The sequence below is a fragment of the Embiotoca jacksoni genome, unplaced genomic scaffold (assembly GCF_022577435.1).
Source record: "Embiotoca jacksoni isolate LCO1_2020_lvr unplaced genomic scaffold, fEmbJac1.0.p SCAF_26, whole genome shotgun sequence".
Classification (NCBI taxonomy): domain Eukaryota; kingdom Metazoa; phylum Chordata; class Actinopteri; family Embiotocidae; genus Embiotoca; species Embiotoca jacksoni.
Genome location: NW_027185377.1, coordinates 4,809,036 through 4,834,403, shown reverse-complemented (window position 1 = coordinate 4,834,403; position 25,368 = coordinate 4,809,036).

Here is a 25,368-nt window from a genome sequence, read left to right as displayed (position 1 = left end):
GCAGCCATTAATCATTTCATTTGGAGTTTTGGTGGAAAACCATGCAAACACATACAAAAAGAAAAAAAAAAGAAAGAAAAATCACACCCAACCCTGAAGCTTTGTTAGCTCGTCTCTCTGCTGAACTCAGCACCACAGAATTGGCAACCAGCACTCGTATAGACCCGACCCAAGAAATAAACTGACACTATTGGAGACCGAGTTAGACAGCAGCAACCGAATGCCTCCCCCCAACCACAGGCAACAAGACAGCAGGAGCAACATGAGAAGACATGCCTGGTGTTTATATGGGTAATTATCGAGTTCCCTAATTGTGGGAGGGCTGATCCAGGGTAAATTTCCCCGTCACGCTGTCTGTATTATTCCTTACGATCAAACAGGCAACAAAACGGTTTAGTTCATAATCACAAAGGTTTCATAAAAAAGTTGAAGATTTGATATTTTTCAATTTTAGCTGTGGATTTTTACTGGATTTATCGACATAGCTATCGAATAGTTGCCAGACCACTAAATCCTAAACAGTATGTGCATTATAAACACAAATTCAGCCAATGCTTGCAACAATTGGGAGATCTTTTCAAATCCCAGAGATTTTTCTGCAAAAAATGTTGCTACAAGAAGAACGCTTGCTCTTCACCACAGCTTTCTAGATTGAAATAATTCTCTGGTCAATGCCAAAAATCAAGATTAACTTTTAATCTCCAAAAATATGCTCACTTGTGATCACGGCAAAGGGACCTTTTCCCTTGAACTTGTCCTTTCAAGGCAACACTTGCCCCAAAGCTATGCATTGGATTGACAGGGTTTCTCAAACTTTGACAGTTTTAAAATAATTAATAAAAAAAACTGAGCAATTACCAATTTGATGGCTAAGATTAACTTTTTTCATTTAAAAGCAGACTAGGGACTGATATCAACTGGCCATTATTGAATCATAACCAAACTACCAGTGTATATATTGGCCAAAATGCACCAAAATGAAAACTTGTTTATCGATCATAAAGCAGAAAAAAACGCTTGGGCTAAATTAAAAATGGTTCTATTTTTTTTTTTTTTTTTTTTTTTACTTATTAATATCAATAGCGGTCCCAGAAATCGTCTATTGGTCAGCAAGAAAACTGATATCTGGAAGCACGAAGGTTCCCCTATAGACTTCAGTGTTTTGGATTATTCACCTGAATTTGACTGCTTTAGTATTCCTGAAGTTTGTGTTCATCTTTAACAGCTAATGTACTGACTGTACAGACTTCAGCTGTAGAGACCTGGTAATGTTTGCACCACCAACGGATCTGCGAGGCGACTGTGTGTGTGTGTGTGTGTGTGTGTGTGTGTGTGTGTGTGTGTGTGTGTGTATTTACGTAACATCTCAGACTGTAAACACTCCACTTCTTTCCCTCTTACTCAGTTTCTCAGTAAATAAAATCTGTGAACTCCTGAAGGGACTTACAAATGTCTCGGCATCGAGCAGGTTGGTGCTGCATTTATTCCTCCTACAGCAAGTTACCTGGAGTGGCAGCTCGTGTAAGTGAGTGTAAGTGGCACCTGGAGTTCCAGCAAACTCTTTTTTTACTCTCTTTGGTGCTCTTTGTAATGATGAGTGTTGTACTGCACAGAATCCAAATAATAATAGTTAATTGAGATGCCATAAGACGCCGTATATTAAAGATACATCACGCAGTAGTTGCCCGGCAGTTTGCGAAAACATTTTTTAGATCGAGACAATTTTGTTTACGCCACAGAGGGTTAAAGAGGGCGACTGTGAACAAGATCCCTTGTCGCCTGTCCTGCTCTGTGTCCGGGCAACACCCTGTTTGACCTCGTGTTTAGTCTTGGAAGGGGGGTCATTAAGGGCTTAAGCTGCAATGTAATGAAAATGTTGTGTCAACAGTAAAGGGGGGGTGGGGGGTGAAGTAAAAACAGGCTTCGGGAGACAGCTGAGCCTCCACTCTGGGGACCGAACAGGAGGAAAATGATGGTTATCTGCACACCCTTGAGACATTGATATTAGCCTGGAGACTGGTGGATGGACTTGATGATAACCCTGAGCACTGCTGAAAGCCTGTCATAGTCCCGGGGTGCTGGCGGTGTCACGGGGAGGAGGGCGGGTCAGGAGAGGTAGCCGTCTTAACAGGTCAGGTCAATGTTAACGTAGGCTCTTTTACGTATTTGAGTTAAGAGTAAAAATCAAGTATCTGAGTCTCACCGGAGACAGATGAAAAGAAGAACGCGAGGAAATCTGGGAGGAAATTGGATTAATTTGGCAACCGCAGTTACTCAAACTAATATGAAATGCTCTGCTCCCTTGAATGAAACAACATTTCAGAAATGCATGCGAGCAGTTTGTTGCGAGTTAGCAGCCGCGTTCCCCCCTTTTGACTGCATTCATCATAATTCTGTGGCTTGTTGTTTTTCCACCGTATGGCTGCTGGCAAGTTGAATGTGACAAAAATGAAGAGTAATGTGCTTTGTCCCAGCTCCATTATCCTCGTGCAGAGAGGCCGCTTTTGCCACTGCTCCCTTTTTTTATTTTTTGGTGTTCTTTTCTTCTTCTTCTTCTTTTTTTCTTTTTTTTTAACAGCTAGATCGCCTCCAAGCCAAAAGCACTTCCACATGCTGTACTCGAAATCCAAAGCTCGGTGCCAGAGCGAGAGTTAGCCTCAGTTTTGGACTCCAGCCTGCTGTAACCTCTCTGTTTTGGAGCAGCTGCACCACCCAGTACTTTTCAGTGAGAAGAAACACCGCAGGTATGCTGCGCGCCGGCGGCTCGGCAGCACTACACACACACAAACACAAACACACACACACGCACACGCACACACACACGCCAATGCAAAATTGCGTCAGTGCTGAAAGGATACGGTTGAAAGGTGATGCTGTAAGTAGCTTACATAAGTCTCCCTGAATAAGTAATAGTTGTCTGTCTTTAATGACAAATTGATCGCATGCTATTAAGTTGCGATATAGAGATGATGCACGGGGATTACTGGTGATCTCAACTCGCGTCTAACTTCTGACGAAAAGATAAATAACAAGGGACTGAAATTGTTCTGAACTTCTCTTGCGACAAAGTGTATTTTAAGTGATTAAAAGCCAATCAATTTCTTTATCCACTGTTGCTAATTATGTCCTCAAAATGTCTGTGCAGCAATCACTCTTGGCACCTTTTTTTTGCCAAAGAGCATCTCAGAGGAAAGAAGGAAACACTTGAAACTCATCTGAGCGGCTCAAAGACAGACATGTGAATCTAGTACGCAGAACTGAAGCTGAGTTTCAGCTGTTTAACTATATGTTAACAATAGAAGTCCCAACATTGAAATCCGGAGATGTTACCGGTATTGTTCAGCTGCTTCTGTTTCAGGTCCCACGTCAGCTTCTTTAGCAAAGAGCTCATAACATTGAGAGCAGTTGCCGTAACAACACTGTCGATGAACTCTTTGTACGTGCTTGTGTGTAGTACACTTTGACGTAAAAGTTATTTGTCAACGATGGACTTCAATTAGACACTAAAACTGCCACTGTTTAAGTCGTGTTTTTCTCGTAATTTATTTCACCTTCGCTTTTCATCATTCGATTTTCCGTAGAAATGCAACACTAAACAAGTTGATTACTTTTTGGTTTAAAAAAATCTTCATGTCGAAACGCACTCGTTTTGTCGGTAATGCTTTTGCAATGGTATCGAAACTGGTATGGAGAATCGTGGATTTTACACGATACTGACGACGAGTACAAAAATGTCAGTACCATGACAACCCCTAATTGCGACATCCTCTGGTAACCTTTGACCACCGGATTGGCAACGAGAAGGGCGCATACGTACACACACGATCGACACACACACACGGGTTGAACACGACCGCCACTTTCACTACCTCCGCCACAAAACCAGGCCTGAAATGCTGCCTCCCAACTGCCAGCACATGAATCAAAGCAGTATGACATTGTTCAGTGCCCAAGGCCAGAATCTCAGCACCACCCACCCCCCGCCTTTCCAATCTTTTCATCCATCCCTCCATCCCTCCACCACGTCGGCCCCCCCGCCCTCTTGTCTCATAAACGGGCCAGTCTGCTTTACCAGAAGCAGACAGGGAGCCTGGAGGAGGGACAAAACTATTATCTCTCTCACAGCAGCAGCTCGTGCAGCAGCTCCAACAGCAGATAGGGATTCTCAAACAAGCTGCTGTCCTCTCTCAGATTGTTTCGCGGTCTGTCCCTTCTTTGCCACCGTCAAACATGTCCCACTGTAGTGGTTTTCAGAGGAGGTTTTCACTGCCGGGCACGTATCGACTCCAACTGATTTTCTAGGCTACCGCATCGGCATGTCCGACAAAGTGTAAATCTTGTCGTCGCCAAACAAACCGTTTGTTTTGTCCAGCAGAAATTGGGGAACGAGGCAGCGAGGGGATGGATCATATTTCCAACAGATCTGCTTATGTGTTTCAGCACGAAGCAGGGAAATAATTATACCTGTGAGGACAGGAAGTGCGTTGGAGATCGACAAGGTTAAATCAGATCATACGAGTCGATCAAAGAAAGAAAAGTGTCTGCTTTTGAATGGAGAAAGTTTGGAACTGTATCAGCACCACGATATTGATGGACTATATTCCTCAAGTTACTCATTCCTCATATGTTATCCAATCCCAGTACAGTTTATACTACTTTATTGACTTCCTCTATAATCCTAAACTTCCTTACATTCTGAATTTGTCCAGACACGAGGCCGCTTAAACTCTGCATTTTGCCAAGTGACGTCTGAGATTTATCAGAGGTGTCCAGGTGTGCTGAAGGACTAAATCCTGAGTGTACCGAGTACACGTCTTCGTACCCAAAACAACAGACCAGGTTTATTTCCGCTGACTCCCAAAACAACACGCGTGACTGTTTCCAGCGACCTCTACAGGATCAACACGTCCTCATTTTTGCCAAAACGAACTACGCCTCTTTTCAAACCAACGACGAGGGTTATTTAACGCACGTTCAACCGCAGTATGGCGGCAGCAGCAGTAGTTCGTAGTGTCCTGTTGGATTTAGGCGGGATGACTTCCAGGATTCAAGTTGTTGTTTTGGGGGTTTTTTTGTGCCAAATTGTGACCCTGCCACCAGCAAACTGCAATTCAGCCCGTGATGTGTTGGAAGACTCCCATCTCTTTTCCTCCTCTCCAGTCTTCCAGTTTTGGTGCTCATGGGCCCACTGCAGTCTCATCCTCTTATTGTTAGCCGACGGATGGCACGGTTTCCTGCTGCAGTCGCTCGTCTACTTCCGAGGTTTGACGAGTTGTGCGCTTGGAGATGCACACCTGCACACGGCTTTAATACTGAGCTGTCATTCGCACATGTTTGCCCGGCCTCTTAAGTTACTCGAATATGATGTCACTCAGCCACAAGGTGTTTTAAAACAGGATTGCTGCTTCCTGGATGTAGACACACCATTTTTGGGGGCAAATTCTAGAAACCGCAATGTATGTGTGAGCATTAAACCCAGTTCAGAGGATGTTCATCTAGACTTTTACCAACTGAGGGGGTTGAAATGTAGTGATGTGATTCAGCGTCTGGAAGAGCAATAACTCCAACAAAATGAACAATACTTAGCTTTTTTTTTTTTTTTTCAAGAGTCAAGCATGCAACTAAATATTTGTTGGGATAATTGAACAGAAACTGAAATCACCAATTTCCCCACTTTTCTGATGTTTAAATTTGTACCATAACTAGCAATCTGACAATCGCACCCTCTCTTTTTTGTAATTAAAGTATTTTCCTTCATTTTTAAAATTTACAACCGAGTGCAAGACCCTTAATACATTCAGGAAATACTCTTGGTATTTGTACAACTCACTGCGTCTATGATAGCAGGGAGGCTCTCGAGGAACCACTACAAACTGCACTGGAGGGGATAGTGACTGACAGGAAGAGTTGGGCGACAGATCTGCACACAGAAAAATTTGAGGGAAAATTTCGGTATTCATTCAAGGAGTTGTATATATATTTTTTAAGAGTTTAGTTTGAGCTGCTGCGGTGACCAAAAAAAATGTGCCAACTTAAAACACTGGCAGGTAAATCTGCTAGAAGTACGGCGATTCCAGCAAGTAAAAATCAACACTTCATATTCAAATAACATTTAAATGCATACTCAACCCTTTACAAACCATCTGTACAGCTCTGGTGTTACTTTTACCTACCGCTTAGTTTCTGCCTGAAATGTGGGAGTCGGGGAGGAGGAGGGGGGTTTGGTTCCAATCATACTGGGGTCGTCTACACGGTTGTGAGGATCAAACTGGATCCACAGCAGCCAACTGTGGGAAGAAAATCCCGCAGAATTTATGCATGTCCAAATTGTGCATATTTTAATGGATGGACTTTTAATCTGCAGCAGATAGACTCGGCCTTGTTTGTGGAAGCACAGGTGGCAAACGTGCAACACATCCATCATCGTTCTGCTCTCAAGCCACAAACAGTATCTGCCGATGAGTAAAAAAAAAAAAAAAAAAACGCTATCAGAGAAGGAGGGCATCTTTTCCGCCAGGCTCCTAAGAATCGTAAACTAGATGTCCGGATCGTAATTTTCTTTTCACCAGAGAATCAATAGATTCTGCAGCGCTCCTGACTGAACCTGCTGAAGCGTGCGTCTCAGCCTAATGGACCCAAAAGTTCCCATCTGTTAGTGAAAGAGATCTCAGCGGGTTCTCTCTTTCTCTGTCCAAACACAGGATACTGAGCACAGACAAAAAAAAAAAAAAAAAAATCTGATGACTTTTATTGGAATTCCAAGAGTCGGCTGGAAAACAAGTGCAGGACAAGCATGTGGCCGTAAACCTTGGGACCGTAAGGAGCGGCAAAACAGTTTTACGATGCAGAACGTGGCACTATGTCGCCTTGGTTTCTTTGTCATACCCTTTTCTCGTCCAATTCAAATACCTCGCCTGTCATCCCAAACCGTTTGAGCTTCAGGGTGCCAATCGCTGTCCTCCGTCACTTCCCCTCCATCAAGACGTCCTGCATCACAAAGCCAGAATAGTGGGTCAGCAGGGGCGTCTCTGGACTCACTGTGGCAAAGACACACATGTAACCCTCATAGTTGACTAATATTTTGTCCCTCCCATTCAAATGAATTGAGCAGACAAAATATTAGAATCACCTCTTCTCTCTCAATTTAGAGGTTGTTTTTTTATTATTTTTTACTGCCGGGCTGCTGTACTATACTCTGCTCCACCATGGTTTGTATGTTAAATACAAAAAAAAAAAAATGTAAACATGTAGACAAAAATGTCCACATTTCGGGGGACACGCGCAGGTCACGTGAAGCAGGTATTCTAAGCCAGCAGGTACATCGTTAAGCATCCTAATGTCAAACACAATATAATGTTCATGATTACGTTTTTCTCAGCGCAAAATCACCTGAAACGAAGATTTGCAATGTTTAATTACCGCAGAAAGGAGCCCTTCGTATCTCCAGGTCCTCCTCCCAGAGTCCGCGATGATACACCGCTATGATCCTATCGACAGTAGCCCAGAAGGGACAAACCGAGCACACGCGTTACAGAGAGGGCCTTTTGTGGGTTTTTTTTTCGCTAGTTTCACGGCCACCGTAGATTCTCCTGCACACCTGGAAGGGAGGGTGACGCACCGGGTTGTTTACAATCTGCAACCTCACCGCTCGGTTCCGCCCAATCCTAAAGACTGCTTCTTGAATATTAAAAATGAAATCATTAAAAACGTCACCTACCATGTCACATACTATACATATTAACATACAATCTCAGCTGTGATATTTGACATTTGCATCATTATTGGCATTATTATTAATATTAGTTAATATTATAATTTGACCTATCACAACCTGTGATGCTACTGTGACATAACTGAGTCATGTCGCATTGAAAAAGGCCCGGTAAAGATTTGATTATATGCACCAAATGGAATTGGCCCATCATCTAACAGGAGCTGCTATATTTCCGGTGGGTTCCCTCCCTATACACCATGTATCTGTTCCATCATAAGTATATCCCCAGAAAGGTAAGTTCTGACTGTGAGCCATGCAGGAGTTTCTTTAAAAGTCTGCAGTGTTTATTTCCATTTCGCTTTAATCAATCACAGACCGCCCACTTCTTTTGCAAAACACAAACTATTCCCAATATATTTTCCTGCGAGTTGCATTAAAACATCCCACCATGGCGCATTATGAAACACTGCTTCTCAACAAGATAGAATATCCCTCTGTGATCAGATTAATGTGTTGTTGTCTGCTGCTTCCTCGCTCCTCTCCGTCTCCTCCCGTGCATCCTCTCTGTGTAAATAATGAATGCCTTCTCCCTGAGAGCAACGGTCTTAACCAGAGTATGGGTATTTAACTGGACATTTAAAACATTAGCCAGACACTCAGAGTGTTATGACTTCAGTGACAGAGGAGGATAGATTGAAGAAGGGGAAACAGGAAAAAGGAGTCAGGGAGGAGTGACAGGGAGAGGGATTGAACATGGGAAATACAGTGCGGTCACTCATAAAATGGTGAAAGCAGGAAAGAAAACATGTTCCCCCCTGACCGCATAAGGCTTTGATGGGACTTGATGAACTTTGGTGTGTGTGGGCGTGGGACGGCGACAGAGACAGAGAGGCTGAGAGCAGCAGGCACCACAAGGACTTGGGCCAAATTCATCACCTACCAGGTTTAATCCAATGTATTGCTTGGCAGCAGCTTTCATTCATGAATCTGTTCTTAGCTGTACTGACTAACAGCCCGTCAACAGCAGTAGTCAGCAGGGGAACAATCTTTCCATTAATTGTTTTAAATTTTCTTTTCACTCTTTCCAGATTCCTACTGGCTGTCATTTAACTCTCAGAGCTCTTTTGGATTCTTTGTGCTCCTCAATGGCTGCAAAAGGAACGTGGGAAAGTAATCCAGCTGTAGATAGATAGATAGATAGATAGATAGATAGATAGATAGATAGATAGATAGATAGATAGATAGATAGATAGATAGATAGATAGATAGATACTTTATTAATCCCTCAAAGGGACTTTTTTTTTTTAACATGTAACATGACATATTTCCAAACGGACAAATTTGGATTAATCTGAAGTGGTCATAACTGAGCAAGCAATTGAGTCTCAGCAGAACCAAATTGTACATGGATGATGAACTACGTCCACATCTTGCTCACCTGCGTTGTTATATCAGGAGTTGCAGAATGAGAAACAAACAAAGCAAAAATTAGCAACCAAAAACGTGCGAGGCGATTTTAAAGGTTTATGTCTTAAGCACTAACAAAATAAATAAATAAATAGCCATAAATAGTGATTTAAAGAACAGTAAAACATTTTTTTTTAATGAATATACAAATAAATACATATATGGTCATACTACATTATTACATTATTTATAAATGTGCTTTAATTATATTTTGATATTAACCCAATGCATGCACACAAAAAAAATAATTGCAGTCTCTTCCAGCTACGAGGTTGTATAACATTTTTTTTTATTCCAACACAAACCGAATTCTGACAACAAGAGCACGTTTCCCATCAGACCCCCGTCACTTCCCGTTTTGCCCCTATTTCCGGTCAAACTGCGCACTGCGATTTGTTTCGTTGACGGAAAGAGAGGCTGAAGAGCAAACTGTGAACGAGGAGTTATAAATGTAAATAATGTTACGTTTTTATGGGGCGATGCCGAAGTATTGAGTGACGTCAGAAAAGCGTTTGACAATCCCCTCAAGGTGAGCGTGACCACGCCCACTTCCTTCCTTCCTCGTGCAGCCAGCTACAAAATGTCCACCTGTCGGACTATTTTCGCTTCTTACTCGGTGAGTTACGGTTTTATTCCACGAAAACCGGAGTTGGTATTATCTGCAGCAGTGGGAAGCTTAACCACGACCGTTTTGGAGATTTTCAATTTGTTTTTGTGAAGTTTGAATGATGTGTGTTTTCTTGACGTGTTAAAGTAGCATGTAAGATGTTTGGGAAAAGGAAAGAAACTTAAATTTGGAAGTAAAGTGGGTTTTTCTGGTCATTAAAGAAGATTAGCGTAAGACTATATTTTCTTCCTTGACATCTTGTAAGATAATTTTATATTTCAGTAACTGTGGAGATAAAAGAGCCATCGGTTGGGTCAGAAAATATTCTTGTTGCTGCCAGTTTAAGTTGAATCCAATGCAGTAAAACGGCTTATTTCTTTCAAGGACGGAGACATTTTAGAAAGACTGCTGATGGAGGAACTTTATTTTCTTCATCCCCTGTGGTACAGGCCAAGTTTTCTTCACCCTTGGAGAGTTTCCCAGAAGATTGGACGTGGAGATCCTTCATAGGTGTGTGTAGCTGTGGGACACCAGATGGCGAGCCTCACCCAGGGAGCCATTACCTACGCCGATTGATAAAGACATCCCAGCAACTGGATCGCCTGCATACAGACAGCAAAATACAACTGCTGCGGTAGGATTTCAGACTTTTCCCTCTCTCAGACTTGAACTAATTGAACTGAGGTACTGAAGTAACTGAACCTAAGAGGAATATAGTGTGTGACATTGCATTTAAAGAGTTACATTGGCAATGTTGTACTGAATTGATATTTGAGTTGAATGGTGAATCTAAAACTACAAAATGTCTCTTAACCTAAAAAGCTGTTAACTTAAACTTAACTTTAAGCTGTTAACTTAGAAATATACAAACCCGTCTAAGTTAAACAAATAACATGCAGTTGATGAAAACTAACTTGAAACCTAAACCTAAAATAGCCGGTTCTGAGTAAGAACAGGGACGATCAAAGAGGGTTTCCTGCATTGTGGTCGCAGAAAGCCTTGTTTTTTTTTTTTTTATTATTTCTGTGTGAATGTTTGCATGTTAAAGCCACCACACAGCCTCGCTGCTGCGGCACACCATCTAGAGTTTTTGGCATCTTGCCTATATTTCATGCGTGACGCGTGCCAATACTATTTAATCCATAGACTTGTTTTAACTTTAAAAAAAAAAAAAAAAGCCTTCTCATGTGACCCATCTGACCACCAACTGTAAGGACCATGGTTACAGCTCCAGCGACCCAGAGACACGAGAGCACATATCCACCCTCCTCTTGGCTCTGGTTTGGTTTTGCCCCTTGTTAACCCAGCTAATAGATAACTTTGTCCACAGTTTTTATGCTGGTTAGTGCACTGAGCGTACAGTCGGTTCATCAGAGCTGAAACGCGCTAAAAACATCTGCCTGCAGCTGCTGGAAACAATGTTGATGACTGCAAGGAGAGAGAACCAAAACAGTAAAGTTGTCAGCCATGAAACCAAAACATTGAGCTTGAAAGATCCGCAGAACTGCAAAATATGGGGAAAATTCACTGCCACATTGCATTCAGTTATTTGATCAGTTGTTAGCGTACAAATATTGAGTACTGCAGTTTTAACACGTGCAAAACAAATACAAAAGAATCAATGACAACTGAAACTCCTCCACTTGACTGGCTTTGTGAACGGCTTCCTCTCGCCTCAGGCTCCCTCACCTCTCCTCTGTCATGTAATTGGACACAAAACCCAGTTTATTTGAACAAAGCTCTGCAAACAGGAAGAGCTATGAATCGGCAAATAAGATAACTTGTCACAGATGTGCTGGTGGCCAGGTTTGATGGTCAATTAATTAGAGACCATAAAAAGCCAGTTCCTGTAGGCTTTAGGAAGGGGGAGGGCGGGCTGTTGTAATGGGATCATCCTCTCCACAAAGCTCGTCGAATTACTTAAATTTGGCTTGCTAATCTGATTTGGGTGTGTCTGGCCTTAGTAAGAGTCTCCCGAATAACTGCTGCACTTTAAACTACCTCAAAGGGCCCGCATAACTTTTCATTTCGTTTGCAATTCCTGTATCTACAGTAGGTAAACCGACATGCCATTATTCCCCCCCTCCCACCCGCTTGACCTTTTAAATTTGGGACTGCTCCTCAAGTAAACACAGTAATCAGGGTTCCCGGCCTTCAGCTGAGCCTAATTGAAGATTCTAAACTGAGAACTCAATTGTGTAAGTGTGATTTAGTTAGTGCCTGGCCTAATTAAAGTCCTGGAAATGACCTCTAAAGTTCTGTGTGGCATTAATCAGCTAAGACACCTCATCAGCCACCAGAGTAAAGTTAGCAAGCGCCTCCACTCACTAAGCATTGAGTCATTGTGTGTGTGTGTGTGTGTGTGTGTGTGTGTGTGTGTGTGTGTGTGTGTGTGTGTGTGTGTGTGTGTGTGTGTGTGTGAGAGTGATTTCCTGGTCTTTAACCCCCGCCACAGCTCTGACAGGATCAGCCACACTGCGGTCTATTGACAGCCCTAATCCCACCTCCGTGTTCAGACCTCCATCGCCTGCCACCATACTGATACTGCACACGTTCCTCATTTCCCCCCGACATGTGGTCCGCACACGGGGACCCCCGAGTTGTTTTTTAGACTTACACCCCATCGTCCTTTTTTGCTTGCGCGACCAAACTGGCATTCGCTCCCCTCCTGCCCCCTCTGGGAACGTTTGCCGAGCTCCGCGTAGGTAATGCATGCGAGTTTTGATTAAAGCGCTGCCTTATGTTTTTTGGCTCCCGAGCTGCTCAACCATTAACGCTCGTGCCATGGACAAATGGATTGTGTGCCATTGCCAGGTCCCTGCCTCTCCGCCTGCTCTGACCCCCCCCCCCCCCGCCCCCATCCCCCTCCCCTCCACCCTCCGCCCTTCCAGCTACACATTCAAACCTGCACCTTTTAATACCTCTTAATGTTCTTCTTGCCTTCCTGTGACCTCTGCGTCCATATGTTCACTTTGACAACTTTTAAACAGTTGAGCTGTTCTTTGGTCATTCGCTTTTCCTCCGGCCGTGTCTTGTTCTAGAGCCAGTCCTCCGTTTGGAGTTCTTGGACACATTTATTCAAATGTATTTTTTAAAGACAGTACCGGAGGGACAGACCGTTCTTTCTTAAAACACCGCCATAGAGGGTGACTGTGCAGCAGCTTAATACCACCTATATCTACATTGATTGCAGTACATTTTAAAGGAAGGAGGAAGGAGGAAGTCAGGTATGGAGTGTAAAGAGTGACAAAGTCCGCATAGGGAGGATGTCAGGGTGGTTTGATGGATACAACGCAGGACTTTCATCCAGAAGACTTCTTTTGGCGTCTGTTGACGTTTTTAAACGAAAGTAACATATTTAAATCAAGTATGTCACGTAACTGTGGTGGCACGTGTAACAAATCTACTTATCTGAATCCAAACCTTGCTCTTTTACTCAACTGAACCAAGTTTTTGGTACCTACACCACTCAACTGGTACCGTGACGACAAAGACCTCGTACGTCGATTGGTGACACCCTTCAACGGTGTCATGTGTGGTTTCGGTCATGAGGACATGTTGGTCTTCAAGTGGGCGCTGAAAATGTTTTAATATGTTGTTTTGGGAGTCATTGGAATAGACCTCAAGAATCTAAATCAAGGTTTAGACTTTCCTCCTCACCCCAACAATTTTCTACATTCCCTAAACTGTAGACATTTGTTCATTTAAACGGTTGAGCATCATGTTATACTATGCATTTAGTTCCCCCCCCCCAACACTGTCTGTCAAGAGTTAAAACAGAGAGAGCTCTGTCTCTCTACCTTCCAGAATCGCCTTTGTGCCCTGGCGCAGTACTTTTTGTCTTATCACATTTTCACACAGTCCCCCTCTGCAGCTTTGACAATTTTGAAATGCTGCTTTTGTCCGTAGTGCTTGAAAAGCGAGAACGAGTGGAACGAGCCCTCGGAGAATCGCAGCACCATCAGCGTTAATGCAGGCGCTCTCCATCTGCTGCTGAACGCCGCGACGCATGCCAAGGAGGCGCCGGGCAAACACACAAGCAACCTGCGACACGTACGTCGGTGTGTACGCGCACGCACGCAGTCGCATTCTGCGCTTGATAAGAGCTAACGCCATTGCGCTGCTTAGTGCAGTCATGTCCAGCTTGACCAACGACCGACTAAACCGGAGGCATGAAGTCATCAGCTTAACGCGCCAGACGGGTGATTGGTGCGAAGCACCGTTTCCATCCAACCGCGGCCGCACTCGACTACGGATGATGGACACTTTCCTGGTCCTGGTTCCCCTTCAGGTCCTTCTTTTCCCGACATGTTCCACCTGTCATTGAGCTTCTAAATGATGCCACGCTCAGCCCCTGCGGTGTCCCGAGATTAGGGAGCGGTAGCGAGGAGCTAGATTGATAGGTGTGATTTGTGATTTTATTGGCCATATTCTTTTAGCAAGCTACTAGCGGGAGGGAAGACCGAGAACGAAAAAGTGGGGAAAAATGGAAAGAGAAATAGTGCAAGAACGAAAGTTGATGTAGAGAGGGTAAGGAAAAAGGAACATTTAATCATCAATCTCCTCGCACTGCGTTAACAGAGCTTCTTGGATTTCTTTTCCTTGCTTTCATGCATGACACAGATTCATAAAGAGGGCACTGCTAATATGTAATGTCATAGGAGACATGGAAAAACTGTTGGGCAAAGTGTTTCCACAGCTGGCCTCACGCTGGGGCTCAATAAGGTGGATTGTGGCTACACCGCGGGATCCACAGTCACTCATTAACTACACATGTCAATCATACATTCAGATTCCACCTCGGTGCCAAACACCCTCATTCCTGTCTATTTCTTTTTTTTTTTTTACTTAAAACAAATAGCCCATATATTGCAAGTGTCTAACTTTATTTTTAAAATATAAAACAAGATAAAATGCTTTACAAGAATATAATTTTACTATAGCACCGCTAATTTAGCATTTATGTTTACTCCAATAAGGCAAAATGTATTCTTTACAACACGCAAATTGCGCATTCGCAAGCAGGTATGAAGACATTTTTCAGGTGTTAATGAATGTAACTCTTGACAACAGTAACTTCTATGAATGATTTGTTAACACAGTATTCACATATGAACATAGTTATGCATTTATTAGACACATAAAACACTCGGAAGCTGGTTAACAACAGTTTGTAAATGTGTGGTGGTTAAAAGTTAATTGTTGACCTTTGAAATATTCTTCTATAACCTCCATAACCGAACCTCAATGTCCACTTACTGGATTTTTCTGGAGCGCTTTCATCCCCGTCCTGTGGCCTCCATCAGTGGGTGGATTTTGCTCAGTTCTTGTGATGACTTAAGAAGTACTTATAAATAAATGAAGACATGCTTTTTAATAAATAAGACTAATAAATACATACTTAATACTAGTACGAGTGCAATATAATCTGTTTGAACACCATTTACCAACTCTCGTGTCTGCGTACAGATACACTGAGTTGCAGTGTTTTTTGGTTTGTTTTTGTACTGCGTAAAAATGAATAAATAAGAAAGGAATAAAACATTGTGTTACCAGTCTTACCTTAATTGAGAGAGACTTTTTTTGGTTGAACTCGTAGAGACGTGCCACATGGGAAGAGGAATCGTCAGCGGGAACCGTTTTGCTATCACGTGTCCAAAAAGTGTTTTAAACTATCCGTCTTTGATATGGATCCTGGTGTTCTAGAAAATATCACCAATTTACCACTTTTACCATTTGAACCTAAAATCCCAAGATACCAGGATACATTACCCTCCTCATTATTATTATTATTATTATTATTATTATTTTTTTTTTTTAATGAAAGCAATATAACCAGTGCTGTGGTGGGGAAGTACCAGCGATATCACGTCAAATACACAGTGCAAAAGTCAATGCTTAAAGTGTGGTAAGAAGATAGTGTGCTTTAGAAAGTGCTGAGTGCAGCACAAGCTTAATGTTAAACACCACATTAGCTTTTGGGACAAAACATGTATAAAATAAAAGGCAGTGTATGCATTAATATTCATGACTCAGCACAACGGAGTCTGCTCTTTTTCAAGTTCTGTTATCGATCGTGAGGGAAGTGGTTGTCTGCAGAGGCCGGAGCAGAGAAGTCACAGCGACTGGCTCAGACCCGAGAAGGTCACCGTTGACAAATTGGCTCGTTGGCGGGTCAGTGAGAGGGGTCACGAGCCTGCTGGAAGAGGTCAAAGGTCAAGTTTGTACAAACAACAAATCCACTGCGTCGCGGCTACTGTTGGCAGTTGCGAAAGCTCCAGCTCTTCAGTCAGGTGAAATAGTTGAAGGGTTTACTCTCATTTCTTTAGACAACGTGCTCTGTAACCGTTGGGGACAGCAAGTGGCGTTTTGAACAATCATTTTGTTTAAAAGACCTCAGGAAATGGGTTTACGTAACATTTCCTGCACACTCTGCATTTGATTTTGAATTCTGTCTTCATCGGTGTGCGTGTGCGCGCGCACATTAGGTTGTATAAAAGCTGCTTAAATCTGCGGTGCGCATATATTTTCTTTCGCTCCATTACCTCTGTATTGATTGAAGGGCTGGATTTGATGTGTTAATCCGCTCTCCCTCATGAAAGATTCCTGTCTTTAGAGACACTACAGTCACACACACACACACACACACGCACGCACTCACACACTCTCTGTCCCTTGTGCTGACAGAAAAAAAAAAAAAAAAGAGTAATCAACTGAGAATTCTACAAGGCTCCTCATTCACCTCGCAGTCTTCTGAAAGCCTTTGATCAAGAAGTGCTTAGGTTTCACATAAACGGCTGGATACCTTTCAGAGACCATGCTAAGCACACAGCTACTTGGGGGATTTAGGCTACTTTAATGCCTGTTTTCAGAGCCTCTCTGTGGTATTTGAACCAACACGTTAGCCGAGGTGCACGGAGAGTTATGAACTGCCACACAAGTAGATATCGCCGAGGCCGACGAATGTGTGATTGTCATGAAATACTGGCTCAACCCAAAGGCTCTTTTTTGTTGTTGTTGTTGTTGGTGGTGGTGGGCAACAAAGCAAGCGTGCCTTTGAGTTTTTTGGGGGATTGTCAGTTTTTTTTAATTTTTTTTTAAATTTAAATGTTCCGGATCTTAATAATTAAATCGTGTGGAAAGTTGCGTCGTGGAACTAGTTGTGTTAAAAGCCAAGCATCACAAATGAGATCAATACATTCTGTGGAAAAGGGGGACTCTGTTTAGTAAATGGTTTCATCTGAAATGAAGTGGCTTGCAGGTATCCTGCGCACAAAAAAATATCAATAGGTATTTAGTGCCCATATTAAAAGCTCGATATCCTATTAAGCTTCTACATTAGCCTTTATTTTCTTGTGATTTGGAGTGTTTAGCAGAAAGCTGTACGGTTTACACGCTCAAATAAATCCTGTGATGAATATACTTCATTTTTAGCAACTGTGTCCCGTTTCTGCTCCAGAGGACTGACTGATGAGACTGTTGGAAACAAACTCCTACTCTCCAGCGTCCTGAGTGAAATGAACCGTTGAGACACCTTATCAAATAATCATGTTTGTTAGTGTGTGTGTGTGTGTCGCTTTGTTTATTATAAATGTCTTCTCCAACGTCTGAACTGAGACTTGTTGTCTCAGTCGTCTCTGTCTCTGTCCTCTATGCCAGCGCGCCATTTACTCGCAGGTTCTTGCAGATTGAATATGTGGCTCTAAAATGGACACTCCCAACTATGAAATTTGGCCTGCTGTTGTAAAAACGGATATCATTTCTATTGTGTGCATTGTAGAAAGATATTGCCTCTAAAATTGATGTATTCCTTCCTTCTGAGTGAGAATAACTCACTCAGGTCAAACTTACCTTCTTATTTTTTGTTGCTAAAATGACATTTGTTTCATTTTCTTAAGTGGGAGTCCCTGAATCACCTCTCCTCCCTTTTTTTTTTTTTTTTTTTTTTTCCTGGACACATAGGGAATCCCTCCACTGAAAGCGAGAGAAAGCCGGAGTTACCCTGCGGCCAAAAAAAACCACTGGCTCCACATTTTCCAGCGACCAGTGCAATACTGACGAAAGAGCAACACTCACGAGAGAGCGCTGCCGCCCCCATGAATCAAAGCGCAGAGCAGCGAAAGGTTAAAAGCTCCTGGGGCCTGCAGACACATTTTTCAGGGGGGCGGGTAATAGGATCAGGGCTTCCATAACTCCCCAGAACAGCCAATCCTCCCTCGTTTCTGCCCGTTTAGCCTTCAAAGAGAAAGTTTGTGTGTCTGTGACGGCCGGTCAGGGGGGTTAAGAGGAAAGTGCATTTTTTCGGTCGCAAACTCAATTTCCTTGGTGAGCTGAAGAGGCCATGCTTTAAAACCCGGAGCATAAAGCCCGTTTAATTTGTCCCACATACGGTATCCTCCTGAACCCGAGCGGTTCTGCCATACACCAAGTCTTGATTGCACGAGTTGAGGGAGTCGCTGCAACCGGCTCTTTTCACAGCCCTGACCTTATGTAACTGTGATAATAGCACACGCGCTATTCTTTCATGCTTCTGTGTCATCCTGTCTTTTATGTTGCTATCTTAATGTGGAAAAATTGTCAGCAAAGGAAATGAGGCCAAACAAATTAACCTTGTTTCTCATTAGCAACTACAGTGTGTTCCAGTGGTACTCTTTATGACAGCGTGTTATTGGGTACTACATGCTCTAATCTGTAATATTAAGGTTGAAAAAGTCAGCTGCAAAACAAAACAAAGTACAAAAACACATAAAGAACCCCGAAATCGCTAAACTCCCGCGGACAGAAAGTTTACCAGCATTTATAGCAAAATTTCTCAACGAAATCAAATGATTAAATCGATTTTTTTTTTTCCTCCAGTTGACAGAAATCACCCAGAATTTTTTTTGCACTGATTTCTTTCCTTTTAAAAAGTACATATGCAGTCAATGTAGGGATCATGGTATTGTCACAATTTACAATTTTATCAATAATGTAAAAAATAAAAATGCAGCCTAAAAGATCAGCATTGCAAGGGACTGATACATGGAGATGTAAGACTGAATTAAAACCAAAACAAGGACTTTAATTAGAATACACTGAGATATGTAAGTATATATTTTGACACCTCCTTTGTTTTTGGTTTTTTTACTGAAGAAAGACATTTCAAGTTCATAAATGTTCCCTCTGCATATAAGAATAATTCCATTCACCATTGAGCTTAAAGTGATTCGGACAGCTTGCTGGTGGTCAGTAGTTTTAAATTTGCTTAATTTAAAGTTTGATTAAATTTTGGATGGATGGAGAGCTGGACGGTCCAAAATAGACGACACTTCGACGGAACCCCCTCTGTCCAGCATCACTCATAGCAGTTGCAAATAGAGTAATGGTTTTAATTAGCTGCGAGACAGGAATTGATAACATCTCAATTGTGAGAATTTGGTGCTGCGCTGCTCCTGCACCGGGCTGATCGGACGGAAGCTTCCATTCGTGAGAGAAAGGACGCGGAGAAGTCGGATGGCCGGGCTTCCTCCGATTTTTAAAAGCCACAAAACGAGACGGTTGACATCGGTCTCCAGTCTGCGTGTGAAGTACGGAGCTGGAGTTCGGACGTGCTCGGGCCCAGTTCAGCCCGGAAGACGCATCAGGAGGGAAGTCTTTTATCTGCAGCTGTGTGAAAACGCGCCCCACTTGCCGAGGCTTTCAAGCGTGTGGTGATGTGGGCTAAAAGTGACATCGCGCACCTTTTGTGTTGCGTACGCGGTTCTGCAACGTGATCAATTATCACCGCGCCCGCGAAGCCACACGCCCGGATGCCCGAACTGCTCGTGCTCGTGACTCGGGGCGAAATACATTTTAGCTGTCATCACTTGAGCGAGGACACTGTCCCCGATAATTAAACCGGCTCCGTTGTCGCGCCCGCTGAGCCGCTGTTCCCATGCAGGCAGAGATGAGATCCGATGACGATGACGGGGGCGAGCGTGGAGGGTAGCCCGGGGGCGGTGGGGGAGGAGGAGGAGGGGGGGGGGGGCGACGGCGACGAGGGGGCAGGGTCCCTGAGGGTGACCTCGGCCGAGGCTTCGCTCACCAGCTGCTGCCTGAAACGGGACACCCGAGGCCCTCCGCTGCCATCCACCTGGATCGCTTACCTGACACACTCGGGCTATATTGCATATGCATGCAGATACAGATGCAAATGCCAGCAGTATCCCCTTCCTACAGCGTAGCCATTGCGCTCCTTTCAGGGCACATAAATTACTGTGGAAACTCGTTGCAGTCCTCATCCGGCTGCCAGTGTGGTGGAGTTTTACATTTTGGCTGTGCACGAGGTGGTTTTAGGGTTGAATTCTCTTTGTCTGTGATTTGTCTCGGTGTGGAAGAACCACATTTTCTCCTCAGTGCAACCTGCTTCACAGTCGACTCCGCTGTTAGCCTCGGGGTGGCTACTTGTGCCACGCGCCGCACACGGTGTTGGCAGCTGCTTCTTTTCACCTGACAGTGATGAGCTTCACCAGAAGTCATAAGGTATGGGAGGTCCATGTTATCCAGCTGCCCAGCAATGTTGGGTGTACTATTTAATGTGGAGCAGATAGCCTCCATCCTGCTAACTACCTGAACCGTACATTACAGGTTGCAGCTATTTGCCTCCTCTGATCTCACTAAGTAGCCAAATCTGACTCGATCTGATTGGAAACCCGTCGATACTACGTCCCTCCCATTGATGGCTGTAACCTGACTGCAGCACAGGCCTGTCAATCAAACAGACGGGATTATTTTCAGATGGAAGGCCAGAAAAGTAATAAGAAGGAGCGACTTCAGCTAACAAAACCAAGATAACTATGGGAGAAATTTTACGAGACTAGTTTATTGGGAGTCTATGGAGCCGGAATCTTTTTTTTTTTGGAGCCGACCTCTAGTGGCACTCGGTGGTATCGCAGCTTAAAGCGCTTCTGCCTCATTTTTCAGACCTGGAAGCGACGTCCACTTTTACACACAGTCTGCGGTGCAGACAGGTAATCAAACTTTAAACCCTAATATCTGTTTCTCTTCAGCGGTCTTGTTCTTTGCGGCTGAAGAGGTGTTTGATTCAGGGAACTCCAGTAAAATTGGCTCCTCATCCTCTGGTTTTCCTTCAGTGTGGTTGGTTGGTTACGGTCGCACAACGAGGGGCGACGGCGAGTTTAAAAAGTCGTAAGCATCATCAGCTGTGGCAGCAAATGGCTGCAATTACACTTGAAACAAGAAATGAGGTGTTTAAACCTTCGCTGCCTAAAAGCACCTTGACGACATCAAAGCTGACGGCCCGTGACCGGCTTCCCAGTCGTCCGGTGCGATGCGCAGCCAAACCAGCGGTGCCACTGCTGGGCCCGTGTTCCAGGTCTTCACATTCTGGACACGAGGTGATTTTTTTTTTTTACTTTGGAAATTTTATACGCCGCTAATTCTGGTCCGCTGTGTTTTGTTCTCGTCAGTAACTTAGCGCTGCGGCCGGGAGATGTTTTCCCTCTCAGCGAGGTTTTCCTTGTTAAATAAAGGTTAAATACCGTGTACCAGCACGACCACAAAGCAGGCCGAGGGAAAAAAAAAAGAAAAAAAAAAAAGGGCGCCACGTCAAGAAAAGTCCACAAGCTTTATGACTGTTTTTTTTGTTTTTTTTTTTTAAAGGCCAGGCGGCATTGTGTGTAGCCATACATCACACTCGAACGTACCTCACGCCAGTCTGTGTGTGTGTGTGTGTGGCGAAATACTTGACAGCATGTGTAAATGATTCTCGGTACAACCTCGCTGATTACAAAGGCATCCCCGGAAAACAAATCCATCACCCGATTACACACAAACCTCCATGGCAACGAGGGCCCTTTTGGGAAAGAGCAACAAACCGTCATATCTGTGAGCTCGTGCGTACCTGGCACAATGACCCTCCGCGGCGCCCTCGTTTCGTCAGAACGAGACGAGCCTTAAACAAAAAGGCTTAACGAGGGAGTGGGGGGGGGGGGGGGGGGGGGAAACCCCGCCGATGTCGCGCGGCAGAGCGGGGAGCGACGTCCGGCGGAGGGGTTTTTGGTGCCGACGATCCCGCTCCCCGAAAAAAAAAAAAAGCGAGTCGATTCGGCCGACCCGAAGAGAGAAGTGCGCCTCATTCGTGGACACCCAACAGCTCAGGTTTCCCGTCTCGCCTTGGCTCTCTGTCTTTACGTCGGCCTTAAGTGAGCCACGGACTGCTCCGCCAAAAATATACAGCCCGAGAGGTAACATCGAGTCTGTCTGTGACACCTCATAAGAGTTTTCCTCCAGGCTGGTTCATCACGTTGGCCCCCTCCAGTAACACTTTGTCTCCACAGCTATAGCCTTGGGTGATAAATAATTACTTAGTGGAACCTTGACTGTTTCTTTTTTTTTCTTCTTCTTCTTCTGTGGTGTTTGCATGCTGTCCCTTCTCTCGGCACTGTGGCACTCTGACAGCTTCAATTATTAACAAGCTGCTTTTGCCTCGGTGTGTACTCTCTCCGTGTGTTTGGATTCTTTGTGTGTGTGTGTGTGTGTGTGTGTGTGTGTGTGTGTGTGTGTGTGCAAATAATACCACAGAAAGGAAGAACGTACTGCCACATCATTGTGTCATTATTGCTCGGAGCTCTTCCTGTTTGTCATTTTGTCTGAAGCGTTGCAGTGGAGAATGTTTGCGTTGTTGTCAGCGGGGGTTTTTAAAAAGGAGAAGAAAGGGGCACAAAAAGGTGGAGGAGGTTGTGTGTTTTTTTTTTTTTTTTTCTTTCAGCAGTACTAAATACAGTGCGTGTGCGTGTGAGGACCTCCGAGTGAGGCCAGTGTCTGTAATGAGTGGGAGGTAAACAGGGGCGCGTTCTCATTTATTCATAAGGCAAACATAGACTGTGCACTGAATGGCGATAAGTATGTGATGATTTATTTAGACCTATTTGTTTCAGGGCACACGGGCTAATTTCCCTCCAGCAACAACCAGTGCTCTTTATCCCACTCTGCCCTCTCCGCTTCCTCTGTTGAACTCTCTGTAATTTATTTGTACAGTTGCTTTCATACTTTATTGAACACACTGCCGAGGATTAATTGTGGCGCAACGGCCCAAGAAGTCAATGAATATGACAAAAACAAACTCATGAAGGGGTAAAAAAAAAAAGAAAAAAAGAAGCAAATAATAAAGGAGGAGGAAGGTGTTTGTTGATGCTGCTTTAGTTTCTGGCTGCTTGGAAACACGGCGCATTTAAATGAATTCTGCTGGATGAAGCTACACGACCTGTTGACCAGTATCAGAAATTTCACTCTGGGGTTTTAAGTTTACATTAAAGTTTCTTCCTAGTAAACCTCAGTAATCCAGACAGGAGTGTGGGGTGGATGGACGGGCGAACACATCAAGTGTCGCATCATGAAGCGGGATTATTCTTCGGCAGTGACTTGTAATAGTTTTGAGAGGCTAAGACCAACGCGGTGTTCTCCTGCGTCCAATCCGAAAAGGCTTCTTTATGTCGTCGCATTGACAAACGAAAAAAATGTTGATTTAATTTATGACTTTACTCCCTACTGCAGCATTCAAGTTACGGCCACACCAACACACTTGTCAGATAATAATTAGAGGGTAGGATAAGGTGGTTACGAGAAACAAACGTCTATTATATTTTTCTTTTAACTGATTTATTGTTGAGTCTGTAAAACGAGAGAGAGAGAAAAAAAAAAAAGACTACCAATCACAAGGCCCGCAGCCAAACTTGTCCTACCACCGAAATCACTTGTTTTGTCAAGCTGACAGTCCAAAAGAGAAAAATACCGAAAGAATAGACATCTTGGAAAATGCAACGTTACATGCTCAATCACACTTAAGCTGCAATTTTCCATTTAAATGATACCTCGCCATGAAACCACAAACATTTGTGTTTGTGTACGGAATAAACTGAGAAGTAACACCATGCCTGTTAGTGACCCTTGGGGTTTGGGACAGAGCCAGCCTTTTAAGTTTCATGCACTTCCTTACGATCATATTGAGTACACAGACATGTCAGAGGGATATCTCGCTTCTTTAACATTTACTTTTTAAATCGTTGAACTACCTCTTTAAAAACTATGAAAAGATTCAACTGGACTTTACCGAATAGGGTATCAAGCAAATTATTGTCGATTACCTTCCTGCGAGTCGACCGATCGCCATTATCCGCTTCATTACTGCTTGCTTGAGCCAAGTTTATTTCCCACTGAGCATACTTTGGGTTTAAGGAAAAACTAGAATCGCAGCTTCTATATTGACACGTTCAAACAAACATGTAGGACTTTCCTAAACTTCCAAAAGCCCGACACGAACGCAGCGCCCGTGCGAATATGGTCTCCCGACTGGGTTTCTAAAAGGTTCCAGTGCTTATTGGAAGGGCTGACGGAGCCTTCTGCTATAAGAGGGCAAACGTCTCCTCCCTCGAGGACGCCGGGGCTCTACCCTTCAGACGATCTGGCTGTCTTGTTTGGAGTTCTGTCATCCTGCTTTTCTTCCACTTGAAGGAAAATTTGAGCTTAACATGAACACGTCTTTAATCATGTGTCGAGATCAATTATCGCCCTTCTGAAAGGCAGCAGCTCTTTTGAAGAAGGTTCTCTTGAGGAGGGATGCGTGAAAACTTCCAAGTCAAAACGCACATGTCTGGAAAGAGTCCTGCTCCCAGACAATCTTAATTGCGAATTTTGTGCGTTGTCTGCTGTACTCCGGGCACAGAAGTGACAGTTCAAAGAGCAGTCCCTCGCTTTATTACTCGCATGCAAACCATTGGTAAAAATGCCTTTTCATCACGAGCAACCAATCGGTCATTTTCATGAGAGCGTCTTTTAAAGTTAAAACCAACAATTTCGCTGCAGCACAGCTAAACATTTCTTTCGGTACGTCTCGCAGCCCACAATCCCTCCGTCCTGTCACGACGAGGAAAATCTGCACTGCGGTTCAAAATAAAATATTGAAATGAAAAGTACTTTCCATCTCCCGTGTAACAAATCAAAACCGTGTCTGTCGACGTGTGCCATTCTGCGTGTTCAATGCGAAATATGTACGATAAACCTGCAAGACCGGGCGTGCGAGACGGGTATCTGGCTGTCCATCTGGCCGTAGTGCACCAGACAAGACTCCGCGCTCTGTTTTTGAAGTTTGAAGATCTCTCTTTTAAGATACAGAGTTCAACGATGGATAAAGCAAACTTGAAACTGAAAGGACGACTCAGACGCCCCCCTGGCTGTTTTGATTAAGGCTGTGTGCGGAGCGTGCCTGGTGGAGATATTTGCTCAGACTAGGCCGGGGATTAAGAGGCTTCTCTTCTGGGAACCAGAGAAAACAGAGGTCTGATCCCCTCCATGTCCCTCCGCCGGGCAGAAGTGGGTGGCGGCTGTGCTCATGTGTGGAAATCGGAGGTGTGTGTCTGTGTGTGTCTGTATGTGTGTGTGTGTGTGTGCGCAAGCGATTTTATACGTGTGCGACACTGTGTCGTCTGCATATATTCTAAGGGCGTGTGATTGTGTGCACTTACGGAAAGATGCACAAATATATATATTCTTATATAAATATGCCATTCATATATATATATATATGCACACACAGACCTATATA